Raw genomic sequence first — 13741 nt, 5'->3', positions numbered from 1 at the left:
ACAAAAGCCACATCACAACCGCAAATGCCGCAACGCAACACGAACGGCGCAACACAACACGAAAGCGAAAACGGAAGTAGCTGCCCACGGGAGCGAGCGTATTTTGGAGGAACGGAGCTGGAGGATGCCAGATCGTTTAAGAAGTAAGTGAAACATGATTCCTTGCGGCTACAGTTAAAGTAAGGAATCATGTTTCACTTACTTCTTAAACGATCTGGCATCCTCCAGCTCCGTTGTTACGTGCCGACTGGTTTTTGAACCTACTGGTTTGGCTACGCGTGCGTGTTTGTTTTGCCCCGACAGCGGCAGATGTTGTCTGCCTCGGTCACCTGATCCGTCACACATTCGCAAACATATTGCTGAAAATGTTCAAAATGCATCCCATATCCAATGCAGCGATTATGATTGTATAAGTGAGCACTACATCACTGCCACGTATAAAGAAATAAATAAAAGAACATACGTTTATTAAAAGATCGCCACAACCTGGATTCGAACCCGCAGTCGAGCAAAATAGCAAAACTTTATAAGACGGCGGCGCTACGCCGTCGGCCAACCAAGCTGTCAAATGCCGCTACTGATTTCACTACTTATCATGAAATTGCAAATCGTCAGTGGCAAGAACATCTTTTGGTTCAGGGTGAGCCAAGACAACTGGTTTTTGGTGGCGCAGCGTGAAATACATAGTTCTGTCAGGTTTTCTAGCACATTGTCCAAGTAGGATTACTCTCTTAATAACATCTAAACGCGTAGCCAAACCAGTAGGTTCAAAAACCAGTCGGCACGTAACAACGGAGCTGGAGGATGCCAGATCGTTTAAGAAGTAAGTGAAACATGATTCCTTACTTTAACTGTAGCCGCAAGGAATCATGTTTCACTTACTTCTTAAACGATCTGGCATCCTCCAGCTCCGTTCCTCCAAAATACGCTCGCTCCCGTGGGCGTTCCTCCAAAATACGCTCGCTCCCGTGGGCAGCTACTTCCGTTTTCGCTTTCGTGTTGTGTTGCGCCGTTCGTGTTGCGTTGTGGCATTTGCGGTTGTGATGTGGCTTTTGTATTTTCGTGTTGCGGCGTTCGTGTTGTGTTGTGGCGTTTGCGGTTGTGTTGTTGCATTTGTATTTGTCTGAACCTTCTCGGCCACCGTACAATTGCTTTAACACATCAAAAGCGGATTTTTCTGACAATTTCATGCAGATGGTGGTTGTTGCAGGTGTGTGTGTGTGTGTGTGTGTGCGTATTTTATCCGGGGCTGTGATATTCTTCATTTTGAGAAAAATAACCTTAACCCCAGTTTTCAAAATCCTTTTAAAGTTCATTTTTGCATATTGAATGTTGCATATTGCACCGAGTGCAATGGGGGAATGAGGGAAATCAAGGCAATGACAAAAGCACGAGGGAATGTTCTCCTTTTTTAGCAGGATTAATAGGGGAAGGTTGAAAAAGCATCCTCCTGCAAACACGGGGCGCTCCGTGACACATCCACGCTTGACACATGACCTTTTTTTACAAAATATTTGATGATGATACTATTTGATTATTACAGTGACTTATTTTTGCCCATTGCATTTTTTTGACCTAATATATTTGGATTTTTTTCTTCAAAATATTTTTTGACTTTTTTCAACTATACATATTTTGACTTTTTTTTAAATATATATTTCTTTCGACCAAAAGTTTTTTTTTACTTTTTATTTCCATGACATTTTTAGTCTAGTTTTTTCACTTAAGGAATTTTTTATTACTTTTTATTCCAAATATTTTGACCTAGCATTTTTTGACTTTTCTGTCCATGACATTTTTCAACATGTCAAAAGGGACATCTTTGTAGAGATGTGATGGTTAGTGACGTCAACGTGACATCACAGAGAGTCTCATCAGAGCTTGGAAATAGCCCAAAGCAGGAAAATTCAACTGCAAAAAATCCTCCAGCTTCCTCCAGATCATCTCCGTTGGAAGGACTAGTAGCACCTGATGCTCTGATGGCGACTCTCTGTTATGTCACATGATCACATTGTTGTTATTGAGGTGATGTTCCTGACTGCGACATCATGTGACATCACAGAGAGTCTGATGGCGACTCTCTGCGATTTCACGATGACGTCACTAACCATCACATCTCTACAAAGATGTCCCTTTTGACCTGTTGAAAAATGTCATGGACAGCAAAGTCAAAAAATGCTAGATCAAAATATTTGGTAAAAAAGTAATAAAACATACCTTAAGTCAAAAAACTAGACTAAAAATGTCATGGAAATAAAAAGTAAAAAAAAACATTTGGTCGAAAAAATTTATATTTAAAAAAAAGTCAAAATTTGTATGGTTGAAAAAAGGTCATCCCAGAGAGTCGCCATCAGACTTTAGAAATCGACCCAAAGCGTCCTTTCCAAAGCAGGAAAGCCTTCCGGCCGAGTGGTAGATCCACTGGGTTTTTAGATTCCCAGCCCCAGAGGTATTCTGGAGGAAACTGGAGGAATTAGATTAGGATTATAGAATTTATAAATAGAATCATTTTTTTTGCGTTTTTTTTTTTGCCGGTGTGTGCGTGTGTCTTGTAAATGAGCACATCTGTGCGTGCATGTCTTTGTGTGAGAGTCAGTGTGTGCGTGGGTGGGTGTGTGTGTGTGTGTGTGTGTGTGTGTGTAGGGGGGCGTACTTATGAGAGCGGCAGGTTTGGCCCCCGAGGCGATGACAAAGCGATCAAACTCTATGTGTCACATATAAATTGCTTTGACCTTCTTTTTTTTCCTCGCCGACTCATGGCTCGATGGCAACAAGGGACATTTTACCCAACTGGAAGGAGTGCTCAAGTCCGCAAAAACATGAGGAAATGGCAAGTGAGGAAATTAACAGTAGTAAGTGTTTGTCCTCTACGGGGTCAAAATGCACCACTTTGTTCCCTTGTGTTTGTGCTCAGCCAATTTCCCAAAAGACAGCAAAAAAAAAAAACCTTGAGCATTTATTTCAACACTTTGTGCTCTGAAAGAGAATTGAATTTACTCTGTGATAAGAGAGTGCTCCGTATCAGCAATGCTTACTATAACAACAAGACAGGTCAGCAGTTTTAATTTGTGAGTTGCCCACTCGTAGTATTTAACAATCCACCTCTTGGAGCCCTCAGTTGTCCCGCTCTTTCCCGTTTTAATAGATTTCAGTTCTTGACGGCTGCATAAGTAGGCTTAATAAATGAACCTGTTGTCTGTAGTGGCCATCTGGGCAGAAGTCATGTATATAAATGGACCTCTGGACACTTGAGTTCTGTAGCCATTGGCCATGATTACGCCCTATGCCTAATACAATATTCATGCATTAGCGTAGGCATGCATTACTTTGCTCTCCTCCTCGTGCTGCCCTCAGTAATTGAAATTTCTGAAGTGCAGCGTGTTTAATAATGGAATTAATTTCCCATGCAAAGTGTACATGATTGACCAAGCACACGGAGCACACGGAGCACACGGAGCACACGGAGCACACGGAGCACACGGAGCACACGGAGCAGTGGAACCGGGCTCCGTTTCAAAGAGGAGAAAATAGCTACGCTGACTATTGGCCATATTGATTCGCACATTTGTTACACTTTAATTACTTTGTGTATGAGTAGTTGTTATTATACATTAAATTTGAGTATCACACTGGAGATACTTTCTTCTTGACAATATACAACAATCAGAGCAAAGAGGGAACAAATACATAAAACTAATTTCCCCAACTGGGAATTTTGGGATGAAACATTTTTCAAAGACACAAAAACATAATAGAAAGAAATTGGGGTGGGGGGGGGATGCATAGTGTAAAACATAAATGTAAAAGATGTGGGCAGGAGACTGAGCTGCTGGTGAAGGCTAATGATCAAGCGGGTTTGACCTCTCAAGCAGTTAATGCAGAACAGACTGTTCCTGGCAAAGCCAAGTCCGAATGACAGGCCATCGCAGGAAAAGAACAAAGGAGTAGCTCTCACGAGAACTCCTTTTATAGCTGCGCCGCCGAGGTTCATGAAGCCAGGAAATAAAAAGCAGCAAACGCCGAGCAGCGAAACGTCAGCATCAAAAGCAGGCGGGAAGCACGTCCCCCTGTGCTTCTCTGTTTGTTTTCTTTCCCCGCTCACATTTTAATGAAGTTCCTTGTTTAACTGGTCATAAACTACAATCATACCTTAAAGAAAAAGGGAATACAAAAGAAATAAACTTTATGTAATTCATTGAAACCATGCAAGGAAACCTTTGTGGGATGATTTGTGGAGAAGGCGTAAGGTAAACACACCATTCATTTATTCATTTAGCTGCTTTCCAGTTGACAGCACGGGGCGAGGTGAGCAGGACGGGAGGGTGTGATGCAAACTGTGGGCTCAGCACAACGCTCTCCAGCCAAGACATATTAGCTTAATGAAATGTTCACAGGCCGTAATTGTTGCAATGAGTGAGCAGATTCTGGATGAGATAATCGAGGAATGGAAAGAGAAAAGAAATATGTGTAAAAAAACTATTGTGTGTTCAACATTTCCCCCAAGAAATATTTTCAGATCACGTTGAGGACCTCCCCTTTACTCTAGAGCTCATTATGAAACACGCAGATGGTTGGATTTGGGCTCAATAAGGCTTATATTTACATACACAGTATATATTTCTAAAATAAATTACATTAAATAACTATTTAGCAAAGTGATGCTACAGCTTAGTCATTTCCAATATATAACCTCAGACCCTAGAACCACAAAAGATGACACATTCTCTGCTATTTCTTCATTTAAGGAATGAACACGGATCAAGAACAACTTCAACAGATCATAAAATGCACGGATCCGGTGAGGAACACACAAAATTCAAAATGCAAAATGAGTGGGTGGGAAGAGGGAGAGAAATATAGTGAACGGGAGAGAAACACAAAAGGTTTAAAGGATCAGAAGATGACAAGAGTGGGAGATTGGGAGTTGCAGAGAGACGTTTAGGGGAGAACTGAGTCAAATTCAAACACCCAACGATTACAACTCTTAACCTGTCAAGTACATTTCCATTTAAAGTGCTTGCTTAAACACCCATGAAGAGGTGTCTCTTCTACGCAGCCAGTAATGACTGAGGAGTCTCCCAAGACCTTTGAGTTGTGCGATTGTCGCTTTCTTTCTCAGCTTTAAAAATATTCCCGAGCCTGGGAGCGATCACGGGTGGGGGTTGTTACATCTGTACATATTGTCTTTAACACCTACACCCGAGGGCCAGAGGTCCCGGTCGCCACTTTAAAGTCACTCTGTGGAATGCCTTGAAAATGTACGAGTTGAAATTGACACAGAGGACACCTGATACCTGAGTAACCTCAGACAAATGGGTTGGAGACCAAGAGAGACAACAGCAATTTTCCACCATGGTTACAACATTTCTTGAAATTAGAATTATTTGAATTTGATAAAAATATAATCATATAAACCTGATTACTTTATAGAAGCTTTTTGCAGCTGTATAATATAAAATAGACGTATTATTTCTTTGGCAAATAAATATGGCTCAACCTACGCATTCATTCAATTCACTTTTCTAGCCACATGGCAAATGCAAATTCAACATTCAATCTCCTTAGGTGAAAATGTCTTGCAGCTAAATCCACCAGGCACCATGTAGGTGCGTAGCTTTGCTGTTTGTTTTTGGAAACGTCGAGAAGTTGTGGGACAATAAAACCAAAAGCTGAAAGGCACAAAAATGTCCCCCGTGGAGCTGAGGTTAACTGCAAGGACGGGAGACACTTTTGTCCGTACCAGCGACTGCTTTTACATTACACAAAGTAATTTGACCCATTGCTTATATAATATTTACCAGTGCAGCTTTAAAGTGAGACATAGTAAGCCAGATGAACGGCAGACAGCATGATCACAAGTGACAGTTACGAGATACTGATAATAATAATAAAAGTGGTAATAAAGAAAAAGGTTATTGAGTCATTGAACTGACTCAGCAATGTCATTTATACCTTTAAAACCCGTCCAAACATTAGCAAACAAAACTGTGACAGTGAAGCTATGAAACCTCTGGAGGTATTAAAATACATTTCTCATTTTTAAAGGGTGGAATATCTCATTTTGTCTTTGTTATGTTACAGTTAAGTTACAGTTTCACTTTAAGACAAAATAAAGGGATATAATAGCATTCAAACATTTACATTAACATGTCGTTTTGCAATAAAGGCACTGCAGCTGGATTGGCCTTCAGTGTTGACTAAGCGAGGATGAGAAACATTGAATCTTTCTGATCCACATTCACGACAATATTCCTTCTGTATTTAACATTGATAACATCTTCCAGTCCCTGCGATTCCATTTATTAAAAAGCAGCCCCGGTGTTTACCTTTGAGAAAGGCCTTTATTATTAAAGTGCCCTCACCTGCTAACACATTACAGCCTGTAAACAACATGAATGATGGGCTGAGCACGGCGGCCCAACGCACATTTATTAAATTACACTTTTCAGCCGCACATCAGCTTTCTCCTTTGATTCATTTCCTTTAATGAGTTTGCTGATGTAGACTGGCAGGCCGTAATGAAAAGGAAAAGACAAGCAAGCAGGAGAGCCATAAATAAGTCTCAGAGCATGAGGAATAATGGCAGGAGTTTAATGTCCAATTAGATTAAAAGGCTCTCTGACACAAAAGCAGGATGCTGAGTGCACTGCTCAATGAGCCTGTGAGCGACATTGATTAACGCTAAACGGATCTATTACTCTCATCCAAGGTACTGATCAACGGCTCTACCTGCCACCTCTCTCACGCCACACGCGTGTGTGTGTTTCCTGCTTCACCTGCATCCATGGAAGCAAATCTGTCCACCCGGTGGGTGGGTTACAGATTGAACCAGACGGATAATGTCCAAAATACAATCATTTTATGTGACGATCAAGTGCATTCGGGTAAGATTTTATATTTCCTAATGATGTCAACGGGTGAAAAATAAGCTTAACCAATAGAGTTCAACCCCGAAAAATGCCCAAAAGCGAGGACATTTCCATTTCCATTGGATTTTCATTACCAATTTGTTCAATGTGATCATTACTAATGCAAACAGCTGATCTCTTTAAAGCACTTGCATTCATATGAACTGAGATGATCTGGTCACATCTCTCTTCATCTTCCTATTATTGTATTCCTATAACCTATAGAACTGAGTTACATCAGGTTATTACCAATTCCTTTTGGCCGTGGCTGTGCAGATTGTGCTCTGGTTGTAGTTTGTTTTTCGCGGCGGAATCTGGCAACAAACTGATCTCAGACCAGCAGCCAGGAACACCAGTTCTCAATAACGCAGCCCAAGAGAGAGAAACAATCCCGGAGACCGAGAGTGGCCTTGTTGAGCACTTCAGGCCTTCTTCTGTTGTGAGTTTCACAAAGCACAGAGGAGTGTTCTTTGCATGAAGCGTCGCTGGCACCCAAATAGCGCTCCCTGTTATTTGCTTTTGGAGAAGTGAGACACGATGGTTGGATGAATTGTCCATTGTCCATCTATCATCATATTTCTTGTCAAATAATCGCCATAGGCTGCAGCTCGCATCTTCAATTAGAGCTGAACATTGGAGACGGGTTGCGTAGGTGTTTGAATCCGCTTTGCTGCAGGGGATGGAAACTACCTGTGGCTCCTCATTATTCTGCTGACAACGCTTTGTGGGCCTGCTCTCTGTCGAGGAGCGATGGATGGGGTGATGAGAGACATCCTCCTGTGGAGGAGTGTGTCAACACCTTTGACACATAACACAGCCCACATTAACATTTGCAGTACACCGGATCTGGTGTGCACCCCCCAAGATCAAAGAGGCCGGATTTCATAACAGACGGTTTCGTATAATATGTAGTTCTCCTTGAAACTTAAGGCCAGGGGTCACTCTGTGGGATCAATACAGTATTTATTATAAGAATCCACGTGGGACCCATCATTCACTTACATGAGAATATGTTAGGTGACTTTTCGATGCAAATGCGCTCCAAATTGTTAAGGCATGACATATTAAACATTGTCACTAGGTTATTTCTTTCCCTTAATGTCCACAATTCACGCGGTGGGGGGGGGGGGGGGGGGGGACTTTTTTCCCCTCTGCCTTCTGCTACGTTCAACAACACGATGGAAAGCCTATAGCTTGTGAGCTTCTGCCAAACGGAGAGGACAACGGCTTTAACTGGCACAGGCAGTCAAAATGGGAAGAAAAAAAAAACATTAGAAAGTGACAATTAAAAAAAAACATGTTACTGTGTTGTACTAACCTCAAAAGCACTGCTAGTGTGATGGGTGATCCTGTTGTTTTTTGCATAAGGTATTCATGGGTGAACCCACAGCCTCTTTTACATAATGGATGCAGATTCTAAATGAATATTGCAATGCCCGAATAGTTGTACAGTATGCTGAGGAATACCGTTTGTCATTCAGTAATTTGTTATGTAAGACCCAGACTTTGAGGCATCTGAGGAAGTCAAGGCTACATATTACGTTATTTGTTGATGGGTCCAGGGCGACTATAAATCTTTCATCGTGGAGGAAGAAGTGCGAGGGCGAAAGTGAAAGGCATGGGTGTCATTTGTGGAGGTCAAGAGACACCAAACTCTGCCTTCAACATTATTAAAAGGAAACTGCTTCATGGGTGAATTTAACCATGAAAAGAAGGCAGAGAAAACAACATAGATGAGTTCAGAATCACATCCAATTAGTCACTTCATAGATTATTTGTTACTTGCTTTCCTGATGTAAGTTAGCTCATTATAAGACAGTATTCATATGTTTAATGTTTCATAGGAACATCTTTGAAATATATGTGTTAATTGGGCAACATATATATTCGTTGATCACATGCGTTCATCTGATGTTGCCACTAAAACTTTGCCACTCAACAACGGCTTAGAAACTTCAAACCACCGATTGTTGCTTAATACACGAAGATTTTCTTTTAATGGATTCCAGTCTTTTTTTCCCCTCCAGTTTTAGATTTTTCAGCAGATGGGTTTGGGGAGAAGTGTCTCTCAGTCAAAAATGCTTGTAAAACAATCCTACTTTAAAACTGTCATTATCTGGGTCTTTAAAAGTTGAATACTCAAACTTCCCTCACGTTGTGTGCGTTGCAGGTGGTACGCACAGCGCTTCCTGCTCCGACTCTTTAACCGAGCGGGCACCCGGTTCACGTCATTGGGGTTTTAAACACACCACAAGTAGCGGAGAAAAACTGTGAATTTGCGGGGCTTCTTTCATTAAAAAAATACCAGGAAAGAGGATCCTCGCTTTGCACACCGAGGTTTTCACAAGTATTCACAAGAGGCAATGTAAAAAAATAATTGGAAAATAGGGCAGAAGAAAATTACTGCTAAATGTTTACACATAGATGTGAATCAATTAGTATTATTACTCTTTTTTTTTTTCCTGCCTCACCTAGCATGTGTTAGCGCTTCATTTATTTCCTTGCAGTGGATTAAGTCACATTCACACACACCCACACTTTTCTATATCTGGATCGTCCTTTCCACCTCTTCGTTGCATTCAAAATTCACATCACCAAGACAACTCCGCTGCACAGACCACGTGCTCAGCAGAGTTTCTCTCACGTTCTTCAGACACTTTTTCTTAACTTTGCATTTCTGGTGGACAGAGCCGTTGCTGTTCATGGCCTATATCCACAAACCACCTCATCATTTCCACTCAATTAAGGGTCATATCTAAATAGGATTGGTGCACCATGTCTCCACGTGATGTTTTTTGGTGGAGATGTATTCCATAGAGAAAAGATACATGGAAGTAACGTCTATCAAACCTTCAGTGGTAGTAAAGAAATGGGCCTTTTCAGAGCAGTAAAATCTCAAGTTACATCGTTCTAATAGCAGAAAAACTTAATTAACTGGGTGAGCCTCGGGGGCCCTTACAAAATGTCTCCCCAAGCAACAGCAGCGTGCAAGAATGACCCCCAGCTACCACAGACCTGCTTACTGATACAGAAAATATGATTGCTTTTCATATTCCAGTGAATTTTCAACATTTCCCATTTTACCTCAGGACACACAGACGCTCAGAACACATTAGAATAGGTGCATTGCAGGGAAAGGGGCAGTGAATGTGGGCGTTATTAGCTAAATTAATTTTAAAAAAATAACACTGAATCGTAATGAAACATAAGACAATGTGAAAGAGGAAATTAAATGCTTGTTGAAGTATGCAGGGCAGATGATGGGCTACACTGGTGAAACAGATGAGTTTAAGGAGGTTCCTAATGCTGCATGTTCAATTTATATGTAAATCAATCCACCTAATAGAATGACCTCGACCAGGTGCCAGAGGATACGAAAACGATCCCACCCAAAAAGCATTTTAGAATTTTGAAATCTCATGAGCTTTCATGGGAACAGGGTGTCCGCCCGGTGCTACAATAACCTATTAGAGAACAGGCTAATGAGGTGATTTATGCCGGTTGTGCTGGGACTTCTGCACAGTACCCCCACCAGTCTACACAATATACGAACGTGGCACTTACAGGTCCCTTTAAACAGACCCCCCCCACCCCCCACGCAGCCTGAAACAGAGACACATATATATATATATACATATATATTTCCATCAAACCGAACCTCCTCGTTAGAGAGACAGAGGTAAGTCGGGGGAGAACAAATGATGTGTTCTGAACCCCCCTCGATCCTTGATGCGTAACCTTTGACCTTTGACCACCCTTTCTACCTGGTGTCGGTGCTGCGTTGATGAGCAGGAGAACCCTTCATAAAATGCTATGTCGATTTTCTACAACTTGTTTAAATTGCGATTTCTTTCTCGCCGTGTGTGGGCGTGTTCAGCGGAGTAAAGGCTCCACAGTCCCACTGTCTATCGGGCGCTAATGGTGTGGAGCAGTGGGAGGCCATGCCACCTGCGTCTGCTGCCTGATAATAATTATGATGAAGATGAATAATACTTTACTCTGTCGGAAACCGTGCTCTCCGCTCGGGGAGTGATTATTCTTATAATTGGGATCCATGGCGGCCGTCGCTGGAGATACCGACGAAGAGGCTTGACTTAAATGTAGATAACATTGACATTACTTATATTGGAAAAACAGAGTTACAACATAACAAATCACAGGTGACAACCTGTGACCTCTGTGTCGGTTTAAATGGAGTTTATATGCAGATCGGCATCGCCGTGACATTTTTATACATCAGCGAAAAGAGAAAAGAGGTGATATTTCTGGTTCAGGTTAATAAAGCAGCCCCTCCTCCGTGGAGGGGCTCGCTACAATAAGCAAAAGGTGATCGCAGTTATCAACCCCAGCTTTACCTAAAAGCCTGACTACATCCTCGCGAATCCCCCCGCCACATCTGTCTGAATGTCAAACAACATTGATATGCCCGCCGCATGAAAGGCGCAGGGACAAAAAAACACTTGAATTGAAAAGACTACACAGAGCAGGAAAGCACTGATGATATTACTCACTTGTTGTATCCGTCGTGTCATTCTGACCGCCTCTGTTCCACAGGATTGGACTTATTGATTATACTGCAGCATGGGCTATCTCCATACTTCATGTTATGTTGTGAGATTTACGAGGAGGACCCCAGAGGGATCATTACCAGGTGGCCCTGTCAGGCACCACTTCCTCTTCTTCCTCATCTACCTCTTCTTAGGTGAGGTTTTCTGCAATTCCTGAGGGAAGATGGGTGTCCTCTAGGCAGCGTCCTGGTGTATGGAGGGTCCCGTGGAATACGGGTGCGTTTGGGTTGGGGGATGTTGTTAATGACCATCTGCTCAGAGAGCGACCTTTTTAATGAAGACGGATGTTGGGGAATCTGACCAGGGGCTCCAGGCGGGGGTCTAATGACACCACCCTCCTATGTCTGGACTTTCTGGGTTGTCTCGTGTGCTCCGTCAGCCCTCACCACTTCACTGGCACCGTGGAATTCAAAACCGTCCGTCTGAAGATGTTCTACTTCTGTAACACATTAATATAACAACTGAAGTTGTGGGGGGGCCTCGAGTCAAGTTAAACTAAGTCCACATTGTTTTTTATTGTGCTCTTGAATGCATCCAATTCTTCACATCGCAATACAACAGATGTTAATAATCCCTACTGTCATCTTCAAGCACAACTAAGCCATGTCAAAGATCCTGAAGAAGATCTGAAGAAGAGGAGCACGGCACTGAAATCTATTGTGATTTCACAATTTGCGATCGTCAATAGGTCCGTTTTTTTTTGTCTGTGTAAAAAGTGTAAAATGTGCATATATGTTATAAACATGGATAAAAGTTATTGTCCCTTAGGTTTTGTCACTAAGCCATGTCACATCACCACTGAGTTAACCAGGTTTGATTGAAATTCGGTTAACTCGAATTAAATTCCCTTTCACTCTTTTTTTGTCTGAGCCTCTATTCACTCCTTGTGTTTACATTGAAGTCTGCGAACATACTCCAGCACGTGGGTCTCATCAGCCTTGATGTGATTCCATAGCTCCAGTTTCAACATTATCCAAAAAGGAAAAGAGAGCTCACAGCACCCAGACCCTCAGGCCTCACCCCGAATATTAGCTCAAATTAAAATCAAAGCGGCTGTGAACCCGTGGGCTATTGTGTCGCCCATCTTTTATGAGAGTCGTCCTGTTAAGAAAACAGCAGGAAGAGGAAGAAGATCAAGCCCGCTGGAGGAGACCCGGGTGCCTGGGTTTCCTCCTGTCCTTCCTCTTCTTCCACCAGACATGAGCTCTCTGTAAAGGTTATTAGAGAAGTCCACTAAGATTGATGGATAGGGACGGAAGACGCTCAGAAGCCCATCTCTCTCACACTCATCTTCATCCTGGGTGTTGCTCCTGACAGTCGAGGTCCAGCCCGAGGAGATGGATGGATGTGCCTGCTCTCTGCACTGTGCTTCATTTAAGAGGACGCGGCATCTCTATAAAGCGCGCTTTTTATAGCCCTATTAGTTTAGACTTTTTACCAAAACCTTAATTTAACACTATTGGCTAAAACACAACATGAGTGATTTTAATATTAATGGAAAACTTTTAACGTAATCTGGGATGCCTACGTGAATTTGTCCACTCCAGTAATACGCTGTGAGTAAGTACTCAAAGAGTCACGGGCTAATAGCAGCCGTTTTAATGAGGGATGGTACCAATAAATTGAGATCTTCTCCGCTCCCCATAGTTCTCTCTGCAACTGCAGTTAAAAGGATGGACTCAGCCTTCACTAACCTTGTGTTTGACTTGAACTGTCATTAGCAAATCAAAAGCAGATTAATTAATCACAGGTCCACCGGGGTGTGCATTACCTTAAGTGACAATTGTAATATAACTTAAAGAGAAATCACGCGCGGTTTCGCCTCTTGACACCAGAATGAATGCTTTGCTACTTCCAGGAGTGCTGCTGCCGTCATCAAGAGAGGGGAATGGATTCTTTAAGTGGTGGAGAGTCTATTAGAGCATTAATTCCACTACAAATGGAGCACTACTCTAATGGTCAACACTTTCACCTCATCTGGTCTTCTTTGAGTCTTTTCCGTTTCGCTGCGCCTGCTACTCTACCTCTCCTGCCTCATTTCCAGCTCCTCGGCCCTTGGCCTACGGGGAAAAAGCCTACACGTTGGTTGCGTTTTGACCGACGGGGTTGGAAACTGTTATTCAGCGTGAGCACATACGCGAAAGCTCTCCTGCTCCAAGTGCCAGTGATGAAGAGGCGATTGGTAGATCTGTGCAGGTTGTTGTTGCTGTTCTTCCTCAAGCTTGGAACGCTTTTCCACTCTGACATTTGGGAAAAACACCGTGA

The sequence above is a fragment of the Pungitius pungitius genome, chromosome 18, assembly GCF_949316345.1.
Source record: "Pungitius pungitius chromosome 18, fPunPun2.1, whole genome shotgun sequence".
Lineage (NCBI taxonomy): Eukaryota > Metazoa > Chordata > Actinopteri > Perciformes > Gasterosteidae > Pungitius > Pungitius pungitius.
This window is presented reverse-complemented; position numbering follows the sequence as displayed.